The sequence below is a fragment of the Aquila chrysaetos genome, chromosome 5 (genome assembly GCF_900496995.4).
Source record: "Aquila chrysaetos chrysaetos chromosome 5, bAquChr1.4, whole genome shotgun sequence".
NCBI lineage: Eukaryota > Metazoa > Chordata > Aves > Accipitriformes > Accipitridae > Aquila > Aquila chrysaetos.
Window position 1 is genome coordinate 54,267,735 of NC_044008.1, and position 20,358 is coordinate 54,288,092.

The 20,358-nt window shown below is 49.4% G+C and overlaps 1 protein-coding gene across 2 annotated transcripts in view; it reads left to right on the forward strand.

Moving 5' to 3' along the window:
• The first annotated feature begins 15,899 nt into the window (after window positions 1–15,899).
• Window positions 15,900–20,358, forward strand: part of SV2B (synaptic vesicle glycoprotein 2B) — a 69,569-nt gene continuing 65,110 nt past the window's right edge. For both annotated transcript variants that reach the window (XM_030015142.2, XM_030015147.2), the window contains exon 1: window positions 15,900–16,139. The gene's annotated coding sequence lies outside the window, so the exon portion shown is untranslated. The remainder of the gene's footprint in view (window positions 16,140–20,358) is intronic.

Sequence of the window (20,358 nt, forward strand, 5' to 3'; positions counted from 1 at the left end):
TAGGTTCCGGCCCTGTGTCTTACTAGGTTGATGGCAACATTGAGAGTACTCCAGGCCGGACTGAATCTGCACCCTCGTCTAGCAGCTTCATTAGGCAATGCTGCTAATTCGGTGTCTGGATCCCAGAGGGCCTGTTGGGAAGGCATCTCCCCCACGCATACACACCCTCTGATGACGGCATTTCCACTTGGAGAGCAGACAGAGGTGTAACATCTGCTGGAACAAGCTGAATGTGCTCAGCCACATTTCATTATGACCGAGACAGACTGGGGCACAACATCTCCATCCGAGTACACTGTGAGAGCACTCTGTTCCCCCTGGTACTGGGAGTAACGAGATGATAAAACACAAGCACGAGCAGCAAGTTTGTCTTCATAAATATAAAAGGCAGACATTGAAAAAATGCCAGACTTCTGAAAAATTAACACCCTCTTTCATCATCTAATGAAAAAGGACCTCTGTCTCTTAAAAAAACCATTTTCAACTATTCTAAAGTATATTGAAAGTATTTAAAGAAATTAAGTTATTTTAAAAAGAACTGTTGACTTTACTGACGGTGCCCTACTTAATTTTCCACATTGGTGCCTTTCTTAAGAGTAGCAACTGGTGTTTATAGTCACCTCTCTGTTTATTTCACTAAAGTAAAGGTACAGCTTGGCTTCGTTTTCACGGATCCAAGCCATTTCAAACATCAATGGCACCTCATATATTGCTCCATCTCTGGGTACATACAAACAGACCTGAGCTGTGAATCTGCAGCAGGGCAGCAATATTTTTATGGATTTCAATGTTTAGTCCTCATTATGTATTTTTTATATCATTTTAGTAAACACAAAGAAGGTTAAAAGCTTTGATGAGGGTCAGCCCAAAGCAACGTGAGCCCAACTGGAAGGGCAGGTGGCACCGACTGCAGAGAGGGCAAAAGCAGAGTATTCGGGGCAGGAAAGCAGATGATGCCCTGGTGAACGGTGACTATGGTTTTGAGGTTACCATGTCTGAGAAACTCGAGATTACCTTTTGCTTGCTTTCTTATAAAAACACTTTATACCACACAGTCTTAAAGATATCTGGGTTGGAGTGCAGTAGCCCCTTGGGGGCCTGCATTTACTCGCACTATTTACTGACGGTTCGTCTGATGACGATGGTGAGTTTGGAGGCAAGGAAGGGAGGGACGCAGCCACTTACATCACCCCTTTGCAGAGAGCAGAAAGCATGGCTCTGACCCAACACTTTGCAACACGCCTGGGGATCCTGAAGCCAAGACATGACACCACGGAGAAGAGAGAAAAACACACGCCGGAGCAAGGAGCATGCTTGGGAGTGAAGACCACGCCAGAGACCTCAACCCTGGAGTTATTTTTAAAGTATACAGCAGTGGCCTCTACCGGCTCTGATCAGGACATCAGTTTTGTTTCTTTTTGCTGTTTTTCTCCCTGCTCTGATGGGGCTGCCTGCAGCAATGACCCGGCTTTGCAGGGTGCAGGTCCCTGTTGCCCAAGGGAAAAGCGAGAGCCAGAGAGGAAGAAGCGAGTTTGCAGGATGCACGACGACACTCTTCGGGACCCCTAAACTAACAGCGCTATTTTGGCACATCCAAAATGTGACTGAAGAGGGGTTTGATGAAGCTTGGTCCAAGTTCCTGAAGTGAACCTGCGATGTGCTGCCTTTTGGGGCTGAGCAGCCGGGACCATTGCTGTGCAGCTTTCCTAATGTCTGTGCCCGACCTGAGCTCTCCTCTGAGCCTTGCCGGTCAGCCCAGGATCAGGCACCGCGCCGCAAGGCAGGACCACTGGTGCCAGCCCAGTTTCTTCCCTAACGCTCCCCCTGCCCATCCTCGGTAGTGCGGGAGACTCGAGTGGAGTGGAGTACGAGGGCTGCCCTCCTTCCACCAGCACATCTCTGAGGGAGGGGGCTTTCAGGAGCCACCTTTCCCTCTGAAGGACCTCCCTGCCTCACGTCGCGTTTCTGCCCGTGCTGCCTGCAGGCAGGAGTGACAGGCCCGCCTGGTTTCACAGAGCAGTGGGATGCGCAGGCAGCTGCTTTCACATGCACATCTTTAGTTTCAAGATCCTTTTCTACCCAGAATTATCACTCTGAATCATGGGTCCTTCGGCCACTGAATTTCAGATGGCTTTAGAAACTGCCATTACCAACTTTCCCGGCTGCTCTCTGGGACCCATGGGGAACATCGTGCACTGCTCTGTGTTTCGAGGAGAGGCACGGGCAGGCAAGCGCCATGGCCGGCATCACCCAGCCTGGGTGGGAACAGCACCCAGAGCTCCCAGCTCGCCCTTTAGTGCCTCGGCTGCTCCTCCCACCACCCACCATCGCTGCTGTGACCCTCCAAGAGCACAGACCTTCCAACAGCAGCTACTCCTTTAAGACCACGTTACTGTTATATTTATGTATTTATGATCAGCAGCCCAGAGCAGCTGATAAACCCTAGATGCTAGGGCTATAGGCAGAGACACGGTCATGTGTAGAAGGCTGCCTGCATCTGCTCCCCAGCTGCTCGCTCCCCCGGGCCATCCGAGAGGCCATTGGGTAAGGCGGCTAAAGGCTTGTGGGAGAGCTGCGGCAAGCTTCCCCCCATATTAAGCAGCCTTTAATTTGGCCCTGGCTGGGAGGAAGTGACAAGGACAATGCAGAGATCAGACACTCAAAATTTTTGTGCTCAGCATGAATATCTTACATGCTTGTCAAGCTGTGCAGTAAACGATGAAGGGCTGTAGCCAGCTGTAATTTAACACAGTGGGATCAATCCAATATGAAGAGCAACAGACTGTATCTTTCCTCCACATGGACATCCAAACAAACGTTTTATTGATTTAAACATTTCTCATCATTTATGGGAACAATTTATCACCATGGTCTTTTAAAGCATCCCATTTTGTACTTTAAAGCTGTAGATGGGTTCAAGGATCATACAAGCTTTTTCAACTTAAAATGATTAAAAATTGCAGCAAAACAGGGGATGGCCCCACTCTGAGGGCATCTGCATAATTCTTGCTCTTAATTACTTGCTTTGCACTGAAGTTGCTTTTAGCAGCGTATAGGACAAAAAAACTGAAGCGGCTCCAGATCCAAATAAGTTGCAATTGAAACAGGAGAGCCAGACCAGGCAATGTGTATGGGTCTGGGGACTGTGAGCATTGAGGACAGCTGTCCATGCCTCTGACTGCTTTGTAGGAATCCAACACAAGGCTTCTTACAGCAAGCATTGCAAAATGGAAGATGCTGTTTTAAGTGCAGAACCCGCACCTCCTTCTTCTAGAGCACTGATATATCAATACCATCCACACGGTCTAACCTTGAGACAGAGGCAGGGTATCTACTGAGCTTAATTCTCTTTCTAGGCAGTCTCAGTCTTCACGTTTTGAATTTTAATGTTTGCTCTTGACACAAAAAGTGCTTTACCTTAGCTACTGAACCCAGATGTTCTCCCTTTGCTGATCTTTCTGCCAGGACAAAGCAATGAAAACCCAGTCTACTCACAAGTCTATTTTCCTCTTGCAGCATCTTCTCAGCTGAGACTATTTTTTACCTCTTTAAGGGTCTCCTTCAGCTGCTAACAAGTTCCGCTTTCCAAAATGTTCAAAACTCTTTCTCCAAATATAATTGGCTTAAAATTTACCCGATTTGAAATAGATATACTGGTTGATTTTCTTTGTAGGTTTAAACCTGTCCCACTCACAAGCTTTTCTTCTTAACAGTGAGGGATAGAAACTGCTATTAAAATCAAAAGCTGAGTTGCCTGCTTAATCCCATGACTCCAGGAGTTGGGCCTTTAAGAAAGAAAAGCGAACACTGTGAGGCCTGTGATAACATTGCAGGAGTGGCAACAGCACCGTTGCTTTAACTGTGGGTGTTGCTGTGAATACTGGCTGCCATTCGGCGTCAGTCTCGGCAGGGGATGGAAAATCCGGCAAAGCTCTTTTTTTTTTTTTTCCCTGCCTCTGTCTGTTGTTGCAGGAACAAAAGCGTAAATCACAAGTCCTTGGCACTGGGTGGGATTTTGCGCTCCGCTGGGTCCTGGTGCTAAATTACATTACCTCAGATCGTTTGCTCCCTTGTTCATCAGCCAGCAAGAAACATGAGGCTGCAAAGGGTGTCTACACATAGGAGTGTGTGTCTGTGCGTGACTGCATGTTTGTCTTTGGTCCCACACCCAGCATGGTCAGGGCCAAAACGTATTAAAGAAGTGTTTAAAAGCGGTATTGTAACTTAGATCACTCTACGTCCACTACGATAACAACAGCGTGAGGGGATGCAGTAGTGGCTTGCCAGTCCAACCAAGAGTTAAAACATGATGCTGTGCAGTGCTGAAAATTGGAGAAAAGCAAGTCTGATCTGACCTGGGACCCTCGGTACTTTGTACCTGTGCTGGCCCATATCTGGCCACAACACAGCTGTCCAAAGAGTGACTGCGGTGTTGAATTCGTCTCTGGTTCAATCTTAAAAAATCACACAATCTTAAAAAGTCACTCTGTGAAGGGGCTTAAGGTTTTCCCTAGCACAGCACGCTGCCCCCAGACAGGTCCCCTCGCCGATCCCTGGCAGCATCCGTGTGACACTTCTGTGGGCGAGCATCCCCCCGTCAGGGGCAGGCAGCCCCGGACCTGCGGCTCGGCCCTGACTGCGCGGTGACCAAGCTACTGCTCTGGCCCAGTCTCACTTCAGTCCTGTTATTCACTGAGCCCATTTTGCCACCGTCACGTTTGAGCTGCGTTTTGGTACCCATTAACATCTGACCGTCAGCCAGAGAAGATGAAGCCTAAAAAGATGCCCCGAGTGTTCTGCAAGAGCTAAGCCCAAACTGGAAGTCGCAGGTGTCCCTGTGCCTGAACTAGCCCCGTGCAAGGTTTTGAAATAGTCACATTTCTAAGTCAAATGCCGCTAAAGACCTGAAGGCTAAGGGAGCTGAGCACATCTTCCCACTGTGCGTCAGCCCCGCCGCCGGAGCTGTGCTGCTTTACCCTCTCAGGACCAGCCCCAAGCAGAGCAGCAGAGGCAGGGTGAGCGGGTGCGCAGCAGCGATGCTGGCCCAGAGAGAGCAGCCCCAGCTGCAGATGCTGGCTAAGACGAGCCAGATAACGCTGTGATTACCCAGCCATTGACGGCCGTTGTTATTATTTTGCTGTTTCTTCAGCAGCGAGTGGCTGAGCTCACAGCCCAGCTGTGCCAGGCACGGCTTGTACCGCGGAGGAGAAGAGGCTCTGCCTGCCTGGGAGCACACGCAGTCATGGCAGAGGGCAGAGCCGGAGCTTTCCCCTGGGCAGGAGAGGGGCAGGCACAGGGATACCTGGGTGAGCAGCGAACAGACCCCTGCACCTGCATCCCTTCTCCCCCAGGAGAGGGCAATTTTCAAACAGGAAAGCCTTGCCTAGTGCCATCTGAGCAGAGTTAGGGATGAATCCCACGTTTGACATCTCTGGTTGTCCCTGTACCTGGTCGGACACCAGCGGTAGCAAGTTTTGGCAGTTTTGGAGTTTAGGTAGCGCAGACGCAGCCTGATGGGAGCTCATTCCAAAGTGACATCATTTAGCAACAATTCCCAAGAAATAGGTCCCAACTAGCAGGGAGGAGTTGTGCCTCCAGGCAAACAGATGCTGGTTCAAGGCTGTTATCAGGTAAAGCGTGTGGGTGAAAAACCTTCTCCGCAGCTTGTCTGTTGCCATGAGAAGCAGTAAACAAAGCAGGGACAAGGCTGGACTCCAAACAAATGAGGCTGCTGACTGGCTGGCACCACATCCCTGCTAGAGACGGTGATGAGACTCTTCCTTCTGATGAGGGCTGGGGCTATGCAGCATCGAAGTGTCTCAGCTCTTGGCAGGCAGCTGCTCCAGCAAGAGCAAGCATCTCCAGATCCAGGGACCCAGCAGTCCTGGGAAGATAACCGGTGCTTAGATGCTTAAAGAGGGAGAGAAGGGTGGAAAGAAGTTGAGTTTACATTTGCTTCACTTCTCTCGTCTCTCCCGCTACACACACGCAGCAGCAGTGGGGCTCCAGGCACTGCCCACGGTGGGAAGCATTAGCCATCTCTTCTTGTGTCCCCTGTTCCGCTCTGCGACATGATTTCCACCTCTCTGATCATTCATGCACTGAATTCCTGCTGGAGTGATGGTGCTGAAGGCTGCAGGTCACTCAGGAGGCGTGCGAGTTTCCAAGCAAGCAGATAGATCCTGCTCGGCGTTGCCATCTCAGCCAGCTCCGGCTCTGTGCTTGTGTCTTGGGGCAAGAGGTTGTTAAAATGCACCAGAGACCTATTTGTGACCTGGTGTGTTGGTCCGACCAAAGGTCATGTTTTCACGAGGGCATTTTGGAGTCAGAACTCCTTTTTTTTGTCTTAAACAAAAAAGAAAGCAATGAAAACATGTTCAACATTTGCTCAGGGTTGGCTTTTCCAGCTTTTTTGCAGCACCTTCAGGCAGCCAAGACTTGGGGAGAAAAAGAACCCAGGAAGATGTTTTATGTGTGGATACGACATACAGCAAGGATTGCCAGCAAACTACAAGGCAGTGATTTCAAGCAGTGGGAGTGGAAACCCCCTCCTTCGCCTCCCCTCTCCTCTTTGCATAAGGAAGTGCTGTGCCTACAGAGAAACGTCATAGCTGATTGTTTGCAGTGCTGAGAAATTGTGTGCATTGTAAGTAAAACTTCTAGACAGCTGCATTGTAAGTAAAACTTCTAGACAGCAAGTACACATCTGGGCAGATGCACACATATGGTGGAGGGAGATGATTAAGGGAGTGGGTGTAAAGGGGGTGGGTTTGGCACATGATTTGCTTCCCAGCCTGTTAGAAAGATTGGGCAGAGATGGGGCTGCAAGCAAGTGCTGGAAAGAAGGCGAGGAATTGAATCTGCAGTGCCCTGGCAATCCCACTGCACTCATTTTCCTCATTCAATCTCCAAAACCTTAGGAAAATCCATCTGCTTACATGTCTGGCAGGACGGTGAAGGCTCTGCTGGTGTCAGGAGTTCAGACCCCTCCCTGGCTCACTTGCATGCATCCACATGAAAAGTGTGTTGTTTGAATGGCTTTTGGATCTGTAGTGAAGAAAACTCCCTTCATGGAAAGAAGGACTGGATGAGCTTACCTGCATGAGAAGACTGGAAGCCCTGTTTCAGCAGGAGATAAGGAATCTGCAGGGTAGGCAGCGTAATACCATCATCAGAGAGGTTGTCAGGGACCCTGGTGCCTCCAGATGAAATGTATTTACATCACATGTACCAGGTCATGCCATGGAGAGCTTCAGGCTGAGTACACTGGATTTATGCTGTGCTGTATCTTCTGAGAGAGCGTGCTTCTGGTCCATACACAGGAGGAAGGAAAGGAAAGGTGTGAGCTGGGGTCAGATAAAGGCCCACCAAAAGAAACACAAAGTCTCTGATTCTTTGGGACATCTTGTGCCTTACCTATTGATGGACAGTGCTGAGCCCTTCTTGTTCAGCTGGTACTCAGGTGTCTGTCAGCTATTTTCTTTAGGTTTCTGCATATTGCTTAACAGTTCAAGCTCTGTGTTTTTCACTAAGCATGAATACTTGGTTGTTGTTCTGCAGTGGTACTGCACAGCTATGTTTAGAAAAGCCATCTATGTGATGTGGAGCATCTGCCAGCTACCTGGTCTCCCTGAGTGCTCTCCCAGTGACACCTGACAGTGGAGTGTCCTCAGAGCTTGGGCCAGGAGCAGCAAACCAAGGGATGCCCCAGAAGCTCAGAGCAGGTCTGGGCCCTATCTCTAATGCCATTTCAGATTATGTGACATGAAAAACTTGGTCTGGAAATCACATGAGAGCCAGCTTTCTCATGGGGTATCCAACCAGTCCTGCTTCCAGCTGGACAAGACAAAAGCATCTTTATTACCATTGAGCAAGCCTGTGTGCCCATCCCTACTGAGAAGATCAAACCCCGTGTGTCTTGGCAGTGGTGTTTGTGGTCACATGCTGACCTGTCACACTGTCTGATGAGAGCTTCTGACACTGGTTTTACATGTAGCTAGAGAGGATATAAGCATGAGTCACGTAACTCCCAAACTGTGTGTTTTCTTCATTAGCTTCAATAAAGAGCCATCACACACTTTGCAAAACCAAAAGCTTGTGGGTTTCCTTTTTGTCTTGCCCTGGGGGCTGGGTGAAAGGAGGAGTCTATCTAATCCCTGCTAATGAAATTCCTGTTGCAAGGCACACGTGTGCGTGCAACTGGCATCCAGCTGGATCCCGAGGAGAGGGGGAACACGGTTTGGGGAACGGTCAGTTAATCATGGGGCTTTGGAGAGCAGCGAGTACAGTGTTGCACCTGGGTGGCTCCCCGAAGGACTTCCAGGTAACAGGAACGGCAGTCATGAATATGGATGGCTCCTCATTATTTTTGTTTATATATAACATTAACATTACGTAACATGAATATTATACCAAAGTCAGGCTGAAAGTAGGAAAGCAAATCTCCTCCCTTTTCTTCTTGAAAGTAGCCCATGTGCTGGTCCAGGATCGCAGCAGAACACTTGCGTTCCCGTCTGCACCGATGAGTCTGGTCCAAACAGAAACATTGCATTCAAACCCAACTTTGACTCTGGGCAAACCCGGGGCAAGGGAGGACTTTCTCAGCGCGGCCCCACCTGCACCTCCCCAGAGCTCAGCTAGAAGCCTTCGTGAAGGAAAACACAGAGGCGAGACCCAGGGGACTGTGACACCTGGGTGCTCAAGCACAGCTACTGAAATAACTTCAAAGTAAAAAATAACTGCTCGTGCCTATCTGCTGCCTTCATAATTGAATGCTTCCAGCTTTATGTTACGCGGCGTGATCTCTAGAGTTTGCGGCTTTTTTTTTTTTCCTTTTCTCCCTTTTGCTGGTAGACAGAAGCTACAAGGAGGCTGCTGAAGTCCGCGAGGATGCCCCGGCCACGCCGCAGGCTCCCCGGCGGCCCCTCCGCGGCCCCCGCGCGTGCCCAGCTCCCCTGCTGCCACCTGCTGCGGGCGGGTCCCCACTGCAGCCGCCCGGCGCGGGGAGCCGGCTGCTCGCAGGCGCTGCCGTGCGGCTTCTTATCCGTGCTTCTCCCTGCTTTCCTCCACCTCCTCGTCACTTCTACTCAGGGAAAGTTTCCCCTTTCCCTCCATTTTTATACCTAGTCTCTGCCCAAGTGCAAACGCGACCAGTTCACGTCAAGCCTCAGCGGCGGTAGCTGATTTCACAAAGTTAGAAACCAATGCTTCAAATACCTGAAACGTTTCTAGGATTGTCAGCAATTCTTTCTTCACACAATTTCCAGTTGCTTCCTATGAAAATATCTTCCCATCTCTTTCCCCCTCCAGCTGCACTACTGGAAAGCAGCCTGGCTGTGGTGCTTTCTGCCCAGCCAGGCTTCTGTCCGTTGGGATGCCCGGGATGCAGACGAAGCCCAGTGCACATTAAACTCATCAAAGTCCCTTCTGATACGGCTTAGAGCACCCCTGTGTGTAGGATGTGAGGCAAAGACATGAGTAAACAGCTACGGTGATTTTTGTCTGAAAATCCCAAAGCTCCTTTTTTTCTCTGCCTTTTATTGAGGGAGGGGGAGGCCCCTCTGCTTCCCTCAAGGAAATTCCCCAGAAAGCATAGCTTCAAGAAAAAACGCTCTTCCAGATGAGTAAGAAAAAAATGAGACCTGAACCCCACCTTCCTCTGACTCTTTGCATCTGGAATTACAGGTTTGTATTTAATTTCTCTGTAATGTAATATAGCACATTTCCTTACACCCTTAGATGCCCACATCTAACGGAGTGTTCCTGAAAATTACTCAGATGAAATGAGTGCTGTACACCAGACTTAGACAATTTGCTATAGTTACAGAGTAATCATGGAAATATGGAAAGGCTTTGCAAGTGTAGCATTTATGGGCAATTTAAATTGAAAAACAGCCATAGCTCTGATATCTGGAAAGCTACTGACAATGCTGATATCTATTCTGTGCAGGGGAGCCGGATGGAACCGTCTATAACTAGCAGCTGTATCATGATGGGTATAGAGGAAGAGCAGATTTAAGATTAATATTTATTTAATGTAACATATATAATAAATATGTTTTTCTGTATATGCACACATAAAAGAGAAGAAGAAATGCTAATGATATAGGAGTCACATTCTTAATGTACTTAGCTGTCTAACTCATAGGAAATCTGGATAAAAGATGTGAGATAGAAATGACTGTGCTATCAATTATACAATGCCTGCTCCATAGGGCCTGCTCTTTCTCTGAGATTTCTATGTCCTACTGTTACATGAATAATCATGAATTTGCAGGGGATGTATGCTGGTTGTAGTCTGTCAGGTTTTCTTTTTCATTTCTCATAAAATTAGTACTTATGTACGTGCAAGGGGCAAGAGTAAGCAGGCAATAACATTAAAGAAATCATGCGGTGAAAAAAGCCACAGAGTGCCACTGCAGTAATTTCTTGCATATATTATATAAACAATACATAAATGTGCAGTTTCTTGGGCAGACAATTGGGCTGCCACACATAAAAACAATGTCTTTTCTACTTTCCAGTTTCCACTCAGAGCAACCCCACAAATAATGCTTATTCAATTCCCAGCAGCTTCTGATCTCCTGACTCAGCCCTCTCTGAATAACAGTCAGGCACGTACGTAACAAAGAATGTTAAATATTAATGCCGAGGATTTTGTCACTGATTGTGCTATTAACATGTAGGGAATCATTCATCCTTTCCACGTAAATAAACTCTGCCTAACGCATTAGACCTCTGCAAAGTCAGAGTCAACCTGACAATATATTCCTCCATTTCGAAAGATGAAAATAGGGGAAGAGAGAGATGTGTGAACCACTCTTTAATGGCTCACTGCACTTTTACTTGGATTTTAAACCTAGACTAACAGGACCATTAGAAAAAGAGAAAAAAAAAAAAAGAAAAAAGGTAATGTTTAAGGTGATCCTGGAGGATGCAGCTGTTAGGTGGTACACTGCCTAAAGCAGAGCCTTACATGAAATAGTGACAGCCGTACACTTGAGTGGGTCCGACATTGCCAGCACAGGTCCTACCGTGCTCATTAGCTTGCCCTTTGCACCAAGACCTGCCAACGTACCTGTGTTTCTCCACTCAGGCCTGTCTTAGGGAATGGTTTCTGCTGGATTGGAGAAATTTAAGCACCCTCATCCCTTTAAACATTCAACCATTTACAGGCAGTGATGCTGCTGATGGACATTGTCTGACATTGCATCTCCCTGGCCTGTCACAGCACGCGTCAGTGGCACCTTTTAAGAGCAGTGGCTCTTTGGAAAATCGAAGCTTCTATGCCACAAATAATTTTCAGTTAAGTGCTTACTATTATGCTCATTTGCTATTTTTCTAGTGTGGTACAGCATCTCCAGCTCACGTTTCCAGCTCAGGTAAATTGATACTGCCTCAGTGGCTGCACTTTTGCCCTGAAATCTCAGCGTCAGTGGTGTCGTGTGGGTTTTAGATAGCTCAGGAGCCCCTTTGGTTCAGAGGGCACAAATGCAGATCATGTTTTGCAGCCCGTACTCTTGTGAATCTCCTCTCTGAGGAGGCAACAGGGCTGACATTCAGGAGCACAGGTTGTGCTGGCGTTCCCCCGTCCTCCCTGAGCTGCCGACTGTGCAGTCGTTTAGGTGGCTGCAATAATCAGGAGCTTATGGCAAGTGGAAAGTGACAGGCTAATTTAAGGAAAAAAAAGTATTATTATGCTTTGTGAAAACAGAGCCTTAGTCAGATGAGCTCGGAATTTCAGTGGAAAATATAAAATGCATTGGTATTTTTTTCCCTCATTTCTCCTAGTTTCGGCAATTCATCTCTCCTTTTAATATTTCCATGCAGCAGTATTAGGTGGCAAGTCTCATGCTGCAGGTGTTACAGCATCCAGTAAGGGTCTTTTTCTGCTCCTGACCGGCACTGAACAACATGCCCTATCCAGTAGGTATATGTGTGTATGTATACATCCATATACCCCATCTGAACTGTGGGCATGGAAAGCTTTCACAGATCCAAACCCTGACTTCAGCATGATTTCACACTGCAGTGTATTCAACGTAAACCCCTTTTTGCCCACGTTTAAGGTGGCCGTTTCCCTGAACCAGGCAGCAGCTCTGTCCCTTTCCGGTGGGAGGCAATGTGGCGTAGCTCAGCTCTCGCCCTTTGCTGGTTGCTGTGTCCTCCTAATTTGCTTATGGGTCTTGGCAACGTAAACCCTTTGCTGGTTGCTGTGTCCTCCTAATTTGCTTATGGGTCTTGGCAACGTAAACCCTTTGCTGGTTGCTGTGTCCTCCTAATTTGCTTATGGGTCTTGGCAACGTAAACACTTTGCAGCGAGACCCGCAGCACAGAGGACTGACAGCTATTTTATTGATACCCAGATTTCTTCCACATGCATTTTACCTATGTCTGCCAGCAAGCAGGCAGCAATACCAATAATTAGACTTAACACTTGTATAGCTTTTTACATTGCATTCATTATCCGTATTACTAATGCCACTTGTCAAGTATAATAGCAGACACAATCAAACATTGTCTAGGACTTTCCCTTCTATTAAGGCCGGATTCTGGCTTTCATAAGCAAAGTTTCATTAGCAGAAGTGGTGGAGGGAGGGGGAGATAAGGGCTGCTTCTGCATGGATGGCTGTCACCAGCGGAGAGCAGCAGCCACCAGCCTGCTGCCACTACACACCTCAGAGAGGTGCAATGTCCAGTCCTGCTGCCACCACCCTGCAGCCCCCAGCCTCAAGCCCTGTCAGCTCAAGGATTTGCCATGACATCCCTCAGACTTGTTTAACCCCTGCTAGACATTAAAGCCAGCTTCTCCTGGCTCCTGTTTGGCCAAGAACATCTTCGGGGCCAGGATGCAGGAATGTGCGCTGTCACAGCTCAGCACTTTTCCGGGGGCCCTAGTCTCTGCTCTGCTGGGGCTCCTCATGCAGACCATGCGAGAGGGTTCAGGGCAGGAGAGAGGGACACGCGAGTGTGCATGTGAGCGTGTGCACCCATGCATGTGTGTGGAGGAGACCCTGAAAACCAAGCCGAAAAGCCCTGCTCTGAACATCTGCTGGTCTCTCACACCCTGTGATATCGAGTGCCTCTCACAGCAAGTGCCCTGACATGTAAGTGATGGCTCTGGCAGAGCCATGAAATATGCATCGTTTGTGTGTTTTTAGAGTCATACTTTTCCTCTAATTACCTTCCTTTCACTTGACAGCCCGCAAGCCATCGGAGAGGCTGCTCCGTCACCACTTCTTGCTTTTCTTCCTTTTCCCTTGTACACCTTCCCAATAGCATCTGAGCACTGCTGAAGAAGGGTACCCTGGTTTGTCCCACTCTGCACCACAGTGCAAGGGTCCCTGGTGTCTTGTTCATGCAAGGGATCAGAAGATAAACCCCTGATGCTGTAGGTGGAATAAAAGAGGAGAATGGCTTGATTATGGCTGTGGGGCTCTGCTCCATTCACAGGGCTGGGCCAGATCTCCCATCCCACTGCCCTTCCCAGGAGGTCTGGGGCTGCTCAATGAGCTATAGGGCTAGATCAAGCCCCCTTTGCCTGTGTAACCACGTTGATATGTATACCTGTGTGATCAACCTTTACACAGACACCTATTTCCCCATGATAAAAGAGCTTATATCATTTTATCCATCTCCATGCCAGGTCCTTATTTGTTGCAGCTCAGCTTTGTTTTCCATTTACTTCTTGCAGCTCTGAATCAGTTGGATTGCTGTGGATTTCATCGATGTGCTCTTTTAAATAGAAAGACGTTAGGCCTCCCTGTCCTGCTGCCTTCGATGCCAGGCAGCCCGTAAGGCTCAGGTTCCCAACCGGCACCATATGGCACTATGGGAAATGATTCTTCTCTGTCAGAGATACCTGGATACGGCCAGCAGTGATTAACAGAGAGATCACAGTTGTGCCTAGGGTGCAGAGGTAATTAGAAACACTGATAATCACAGTGCAATGGTAAAGTACATCTCCCAGATTTATTGCCTCCTTCCCTGCTGATCCTGCAATGAGATTTAATACAAATTTACCCAAGCTAGATCCATCCTGCATAGGAAACAGTAAGCAAAGTGGATGCAGGGACTTTGCTGGGAATTGAGAAAAGCCCAGCAGGGACATTGGGGTGCTCATTTGGCCAGTCTGCCACGTCTTCCCTCACTTGAGATCCCACCTGCAAGTGGAAGGTGACATGGGGCAGAGCAGCCTTCTTCCGAGGGCAGGTGTGATGGAGCTTGGAGAGCATCTCCAGGATTGCCCCAAAGCCCTCTCCGGGGAAACGCAGTTATGAACGTGCTGCACTTTCTGAGCACGACCCCTGCAAGGTGCAGTGGATCTGACACACGCAAATAGAGTTACTGTGATTTGAAGAATTTGAAGAATTAATGAGCTGGAGAACTCAGAGGAACAGTGGCAGGCAAGCAAAGTGGCACTTAGTGGCACTGTGATAGACTGGCTTGCTTTTTAGTTTTGCCAAGGCCTTGATACTTGGCCTATAGCATACAGGAGTGCTGATAATAATTTGACTTCTGAAGTGCTCCCACGTCAAAGCAATCGGTGCATTGTACCAAACACAAAACGCAATTAAACTAATGTATTGCGCTAGGGAGAATAAAGCCAAACATCAGATTTGAGTTCCAATTTTTAAATGAGTGGATGTGAAAAACCCTAAATTAACCACCCACTGCATTTTCTGTATGGAAGTGGTGCCACCAGTACAATCACAGGAACTGTACCAACAAGCAAACAGATGAAGAGAGAATTTTCAGGCCCAATTTTAATGCTGTCAACAATTACAAACACTCCTGAGCTGGAGATTCAAATCAGGTGAGCTGAGGGGGGAGCAGGCTCTAAAGTACAGGACAGAGAAGAAAGGTGAAGTGTGTGCCTGGCAGGGCCCTGGAAACAGCCAAAGGAGTGATACCTCCTAGTGCTTAGATATCTCCTCCTGGAGAAGCCACTAGTGCCACAACTGTCTCGCAGGTGGGGAAACTGAGGCACAGAGTGGGAAAGTAGCTTTCTAGATTTCACCTGCTGACAGAGCCAGGATGAGCGGCTGGACTTTCCATTTCACTTCTTTGCTCTATCCCTTTGGCAAGTACAAGGGATTTGTCCTCTGTGTAAACCCACCCCTGTTTCCTTTCTGAGAAGCCTGTAGCTCCATGCTCCTCTTAAATGTTAGGTTACCAGAAGCAATGGAAATCTGCCAGCAAAAATTTTTATTTCTCCCACTATGTGGACTAATTTGAGCATCTCTGCGTGAAGGGGTGTTGCAGGGTGTGGACATCCCCCCCATGTGCACTGACAATGCTTTCTTAGGAGTTAGGAGCTGCGTGCTTTGTTCCTCAGCAAGACACCTCCTCGTGTTACCTGGTTATCTCTTTTAATAATATAAAATGATTGCGGGTGGATTTCCATGGCAGACTACGTTCCACACTGTTGTGTCCACATGGTCTCTTGTAAGTACAAAATTGCATGGACTGTAGGATTTTTCCTGCTGCTGCTCTTCTGGCAGTGGACTCCCAAATTATAAACACAAGGGGATTTAAAACAGAACAGGCTTATCCCGCAGTAGGATTATCCCTGAAACATGGCACCTTCCCCAGCCTCACCCTCTAGCCATCCCAGGGAGAGGGGTCTCAATTTTAGCAATGGTCTAATATATAAAGTGGAGAGACGAAGGCTGCCAGCATAATACCCAGCCATGCCGGGATTCCCCTCTACTTACAGCTAGAAACGTTCCTGTATGACAGCAATGAAAAAAATTAAAAATCCCCCAATGTAATGAAGAAGCCAGAGAGCTGCAACGTTTCGGGTTGGATTTTATTACCGTGATGAAATGACACAAGCTTCACCTCTCCCTCCCTTTGCTCTCTCCCCTTCTCTTTGCCTGCTGCCCCTGCGCACTCCCTCCGCGCTCGCTTCGCAACCGGGGTGGGGGCGGCGGGGATGCAGGTAGGACAGGCAGCCCTGGGCTCCCTCCCAGCCCCGGACGCCTTCGGCTGGGATCCCTTGGGCTGCATCATTGGCATGCGGCGCCCGGCAGGACTGCATCACCGCTAGAGGAGATGCCAGCGCAGAGCCGCGCTGCGCCGCACACCGCGCTGCGCCGCGCAGGCAGCGGCACCGCCGACGACTTGGGGCGCCCAAGGTAAGAGCCAGCCGCTCCCTCTGCTTCACCGAAAAGGGCGGACAGGCAGGTGCCGGAGAGCCGGCGGGCCGCGGGGTCTCGGTGCCGAGCGCTGCGCAGGTGGGGAGGCAGGGAAAAGCTCTCCGCAAAAAACTAAAACCAAAGGTGCCGCTGAAAACCGGGGGTGGCCGAGGGCGCGGAGCCGGTGTCCGAGTTGGGATGAATCGGTGGGAACTGCCGGGGACTCCCTCAGCTTAACGAGGCCGGGGGGGTCAGAGCAGTCGCGAGCGAGGCAGCGATTGAAACTAGCCCCGTTGCGCTGCCTGGCTGCCCTTGCTCTCTGCAGAGAGCGGAGGAGCTGCCGTGCTTTGGAGTTTTAACTCGGGCTGAAGCAGTTTTGAAGAGTGCTTCTGGTGCGTGGCCAGGTCGCGGTGGGCTGGCGGGGGAGAAGGAGAAGGTGTTCGCGTGGGGGCAGGGGCTGTCGTGTCCGCATGGGAGCTGTGGGTGACTGCGTGGGTGGTGGCACCCGGGGCGGGGGGCGGGGGTGCCGGTACCGGCGCACGCACCAGCCCCGTTACCCGGCTGGTTACCGCACTGCCAGCACCCATTTTAATTGTCCTCCTCCCTTCATTATCCTCCCCAGTCTCCAGGAGAGCTTAAATGCAGCTAAAGCTGAAAACTGCAGTTAGTCACCTGCGTCAGGAAGGATTAAATGAATCCATAGACAGAAAGCAATGATTTTGGGAGCCCGTGGGGCTGGCGCTCTGAACGGCGGCTGTTGCAGGACACGGATTCTCTGGCAAGAAGTTCCTGTGCATGTGTGCATGCCTATAGCACATCCTGTAACACATCCAGATGTACATCTCTGCAGGGACTATTTTTCTTTTAGAGAACAAGTGTTGTTCGAGGGAAATTTTCATTACACTTGTCAAACTGCAGTAATATGATCCATAACACCAAGATCCCATTAAAAATAATGGGTGGAAACTGGCTCCGCAAGGACATTACTTGTCAGGGATGACCTCGTCTCAGGAAAAAAAGAAGAAGAGTAACAATCTGATGATTATAATGTGTAGGTAAGGAGCAGTGCGGTGCTCCGTGTGTGCTGAGGGGAACCCTCGCTATGTTTAGGTCAGGCACTTGTAAGCACATACTAGAGCTTAAAGGGGTCTCCACAAATTTCAGGTAGGATGAGAGCAAGTCCTGTGTCTGACATGGCATGCAAATTGCTGTTTCATGACTCCTCTGGATCCCTAGTGTTATCATTTGGGGGAAGAGAGAGGAAAAGGGTTAATTCTCTGGCGTGTTTAGCCAGCTATTGAATACACAGTCATGCTGCACTGATCATCCAAGGGTGAAAGCACTGAGCCAGATGTCTGCTTCTCATTTGGAAATACACCTTAGTGCCTCTGCCCTAAATGACATGTGGCCCTAACACTTCATGCAGTGGGATGCCCATGGTCAGACTGCCCCGTCCTACAGGACAACCTGGAGGAAGGAGTGGGAGCAGAGGCAGCATCCAGGGCTGCTTCTGATTCTTCTTCCCAAAGGAAAAGCCCTTTTCCACCCTCCAGCAGAAAGAGGAGGGGAACACCTCCCTCCCTTGCAAGAGAGCTGCCACAGGCAGCAGTCACCTACACGGGCGCCCTGGGTCTCAAGAGCTCCGTGAGGTCCTAGTCAGCTCCTGATGTCTCCCTTTTTCAGGGCCTTGCTGTGGAAGGCATGTCCACCGGTATTAGATGAACTCAGCTGGACATCAGGTCTGCAATGACACCTTTGGTTTTCCTGACACTATTTTGTGAATGCATAATGCGAGTGCTGGGGGAACCCTCCCGGAGGATCAAAGCCAGACCCAGAAAGCAGCCGACAGGAGACAGCCCTCCTGTTCAGCTTGCCCAGTTATGAGAGGTCTGTCCCATGAAGCAGCTATGCTATTTGCACCCATTTATGTTCTGGTACATCTCTGAATGAAAGTCACTGGTACCTGACAACTATTGATTGAGGGAGCCGAGCTGGAGGTGGAAGCCCAGCTTTCATGCCTCCTTGTGCCAGGTTCTGACGCATCCCCTAACCTGCGAGTGCATGGCTGGGCACTCCCCAAAAGTCAGCCTTGCACATGCAGATGATCTCTGCAAATCTGGCTGCTTGTCTGCAGGCAGGGTCTTGGGCACCAACTTCTGAAAGCACAGTCAAAGTGAATGTGAACAATCCCATGAAGAAAGAAGAGCACATGACCTGGTGTTTCATACAGGGGCTGCGCGTGGTTAGTTTCAAAACAGGAATTGATCCAGCCTCTACGTGCAGGGAAAAGGCAGGATGCTGAAGATGCATCCCTTTCTCGCCCGTAATAACCTCTCAGCTGGGAGCATTGCTTTTGGTGAAATGAAATAGGAGAGATGAAAAAGGAAGATGAAAAATCCCCCATGATCCATGGTGATGCTGTCCCACTTGTACAGCACATTGCTGCTGGACAAAGCTTGGTGAGGCAGGTCTGGGTTTTGAGGCACAGCCTGCACTTGATGCAGCATGAGCCTGGCTCCCTTCCTTGCCTGTGCCGAGTGCCAGCCCCCAGGTCTTCCCTCCTCTGCTCAGAGCTGTCGTGGGTGGCTTCTTCCTGGCCTAGCCACAAAGTCCCTGGTTTGCTAACAGTCCTGCTGGGAAAGCCAAAGTGAGCCTTGAAAATCCTCTTCCTGCATCGTCAAGTCAGCAAATTGATTTTCCAGATCATGAGCTGAACCTCTGAAATTGTTCTCTTCTGAAAAGATTATGGAATTACTCCTGTGCTAATAAAAGCTTTAATGTTACAGTGACTAAAAGTCCCATAAGGACTTTAACAGCCAAAAAAAAGACACTGTAGGAAACGGGACCCTGTGGTGGCTGTGTCAGACCTTGCTTCACCATCTGCGGCAGAGGGGAGGAAGATGACTGAAGTTGGAAAATGAGAGGAAGGTTAGGAGAGACACGTGGTCTGCCAGGAAGCTGCTGAATCCATCAGAGATACCTTCCACAGCACGCAACTTTATCCCTCTTTCTGCGAGGGCAAGCGCGGAAGGCAACACATTACCTATTGCTTTTCCTTTGCAGCAGCTCTCTGGGAAATACTCATCCCCTCCGGCAGCCGGGATAACCCAGCTCCTGGTGACCTGCCTGGAGAGCCCTCAGGGCAGGCAGCAGAGTCAGGTCGCCATCCCCAGCTCCCCGGGGCAGGCTGCTGCAACCTGCCACTGGATTATCCGAGTTTAGCACTTACCCTTCTACCCTCTCAACATGATGCTGTCGGGCTCTGTAGTTCAGGATCATGACACTGGTTTCCAAATATATGGTAAGGCAGCGTATGCCCTGACCCCACCAGAGGAGTTTGGCATTTATTAGGGAGAAAATATGCTTCTGGGGATGAGTCTGCCACGATCCTGCTAGCTTTCACAGAGCTACAGTCTCGCCTCTGCTTTACTAACCCCAGTTTTATTGCACCCTAACTCCACGGGTTAAAACTGGGTTGTGCCAGATTTGAGTGAGAGCAGCGTTAACCCCCTAAGATGGGACAGAGAAGCAGCGCAGGGAAAACGTCTTGATGCCCCACGAGCTGCAACGCAAGGGGAAGGCTGGTCTATATTTAGGTAAGGGCTCTGCACAGAATGGGTAATCCTCTTTCCACGAATTATCCAGCCTGGGGATTAGACTGCTTTAATCTCCCCCAGGCCTCCCCTGCTTGCAGTCGGGCTCAGTGGGAACCAGGGGGGCAACGGCCGGAGGGAGGGAGGTGCGGGCAGGTTGCTGATGACTCATGTGGCTGCTGCCAGCCTTGCCAAGTGCTCCAAGAGGTCATCGCAGGCCCAGATGACACACGAGTGACGTGCAAGGCGAAAGGGAACATTATGGCATCCTGATTAGGAAAGAACACGAGCTTTATAAATAATTGCGGAGACGAGGGAGTGCGGCAGCAGGTAGGAGGAGGGACAAGAGACCCAAAGCAGCAGTTTTCCAAAGTGTAATATCCTTGCTAGACTTTTTCAAGCTGTTTCTCTAACCAGAAAAAGGGATGCTTTTTGAACTGCAGCCGATATATCTGAGAAGATGCTCCAAACCCACCTGCTTGGGCTGGCTCTGCAAATGCGATTCTGGGGATGCAAGTCAGGTTCATCTATTTGGAGTGCGAATGGATCACTGTCAATACACCATTAAAATGTTGAAGGGAGGCCAGTAACACAGCTCAGCGACAGTGAGGGGGTGGGGAGGAACG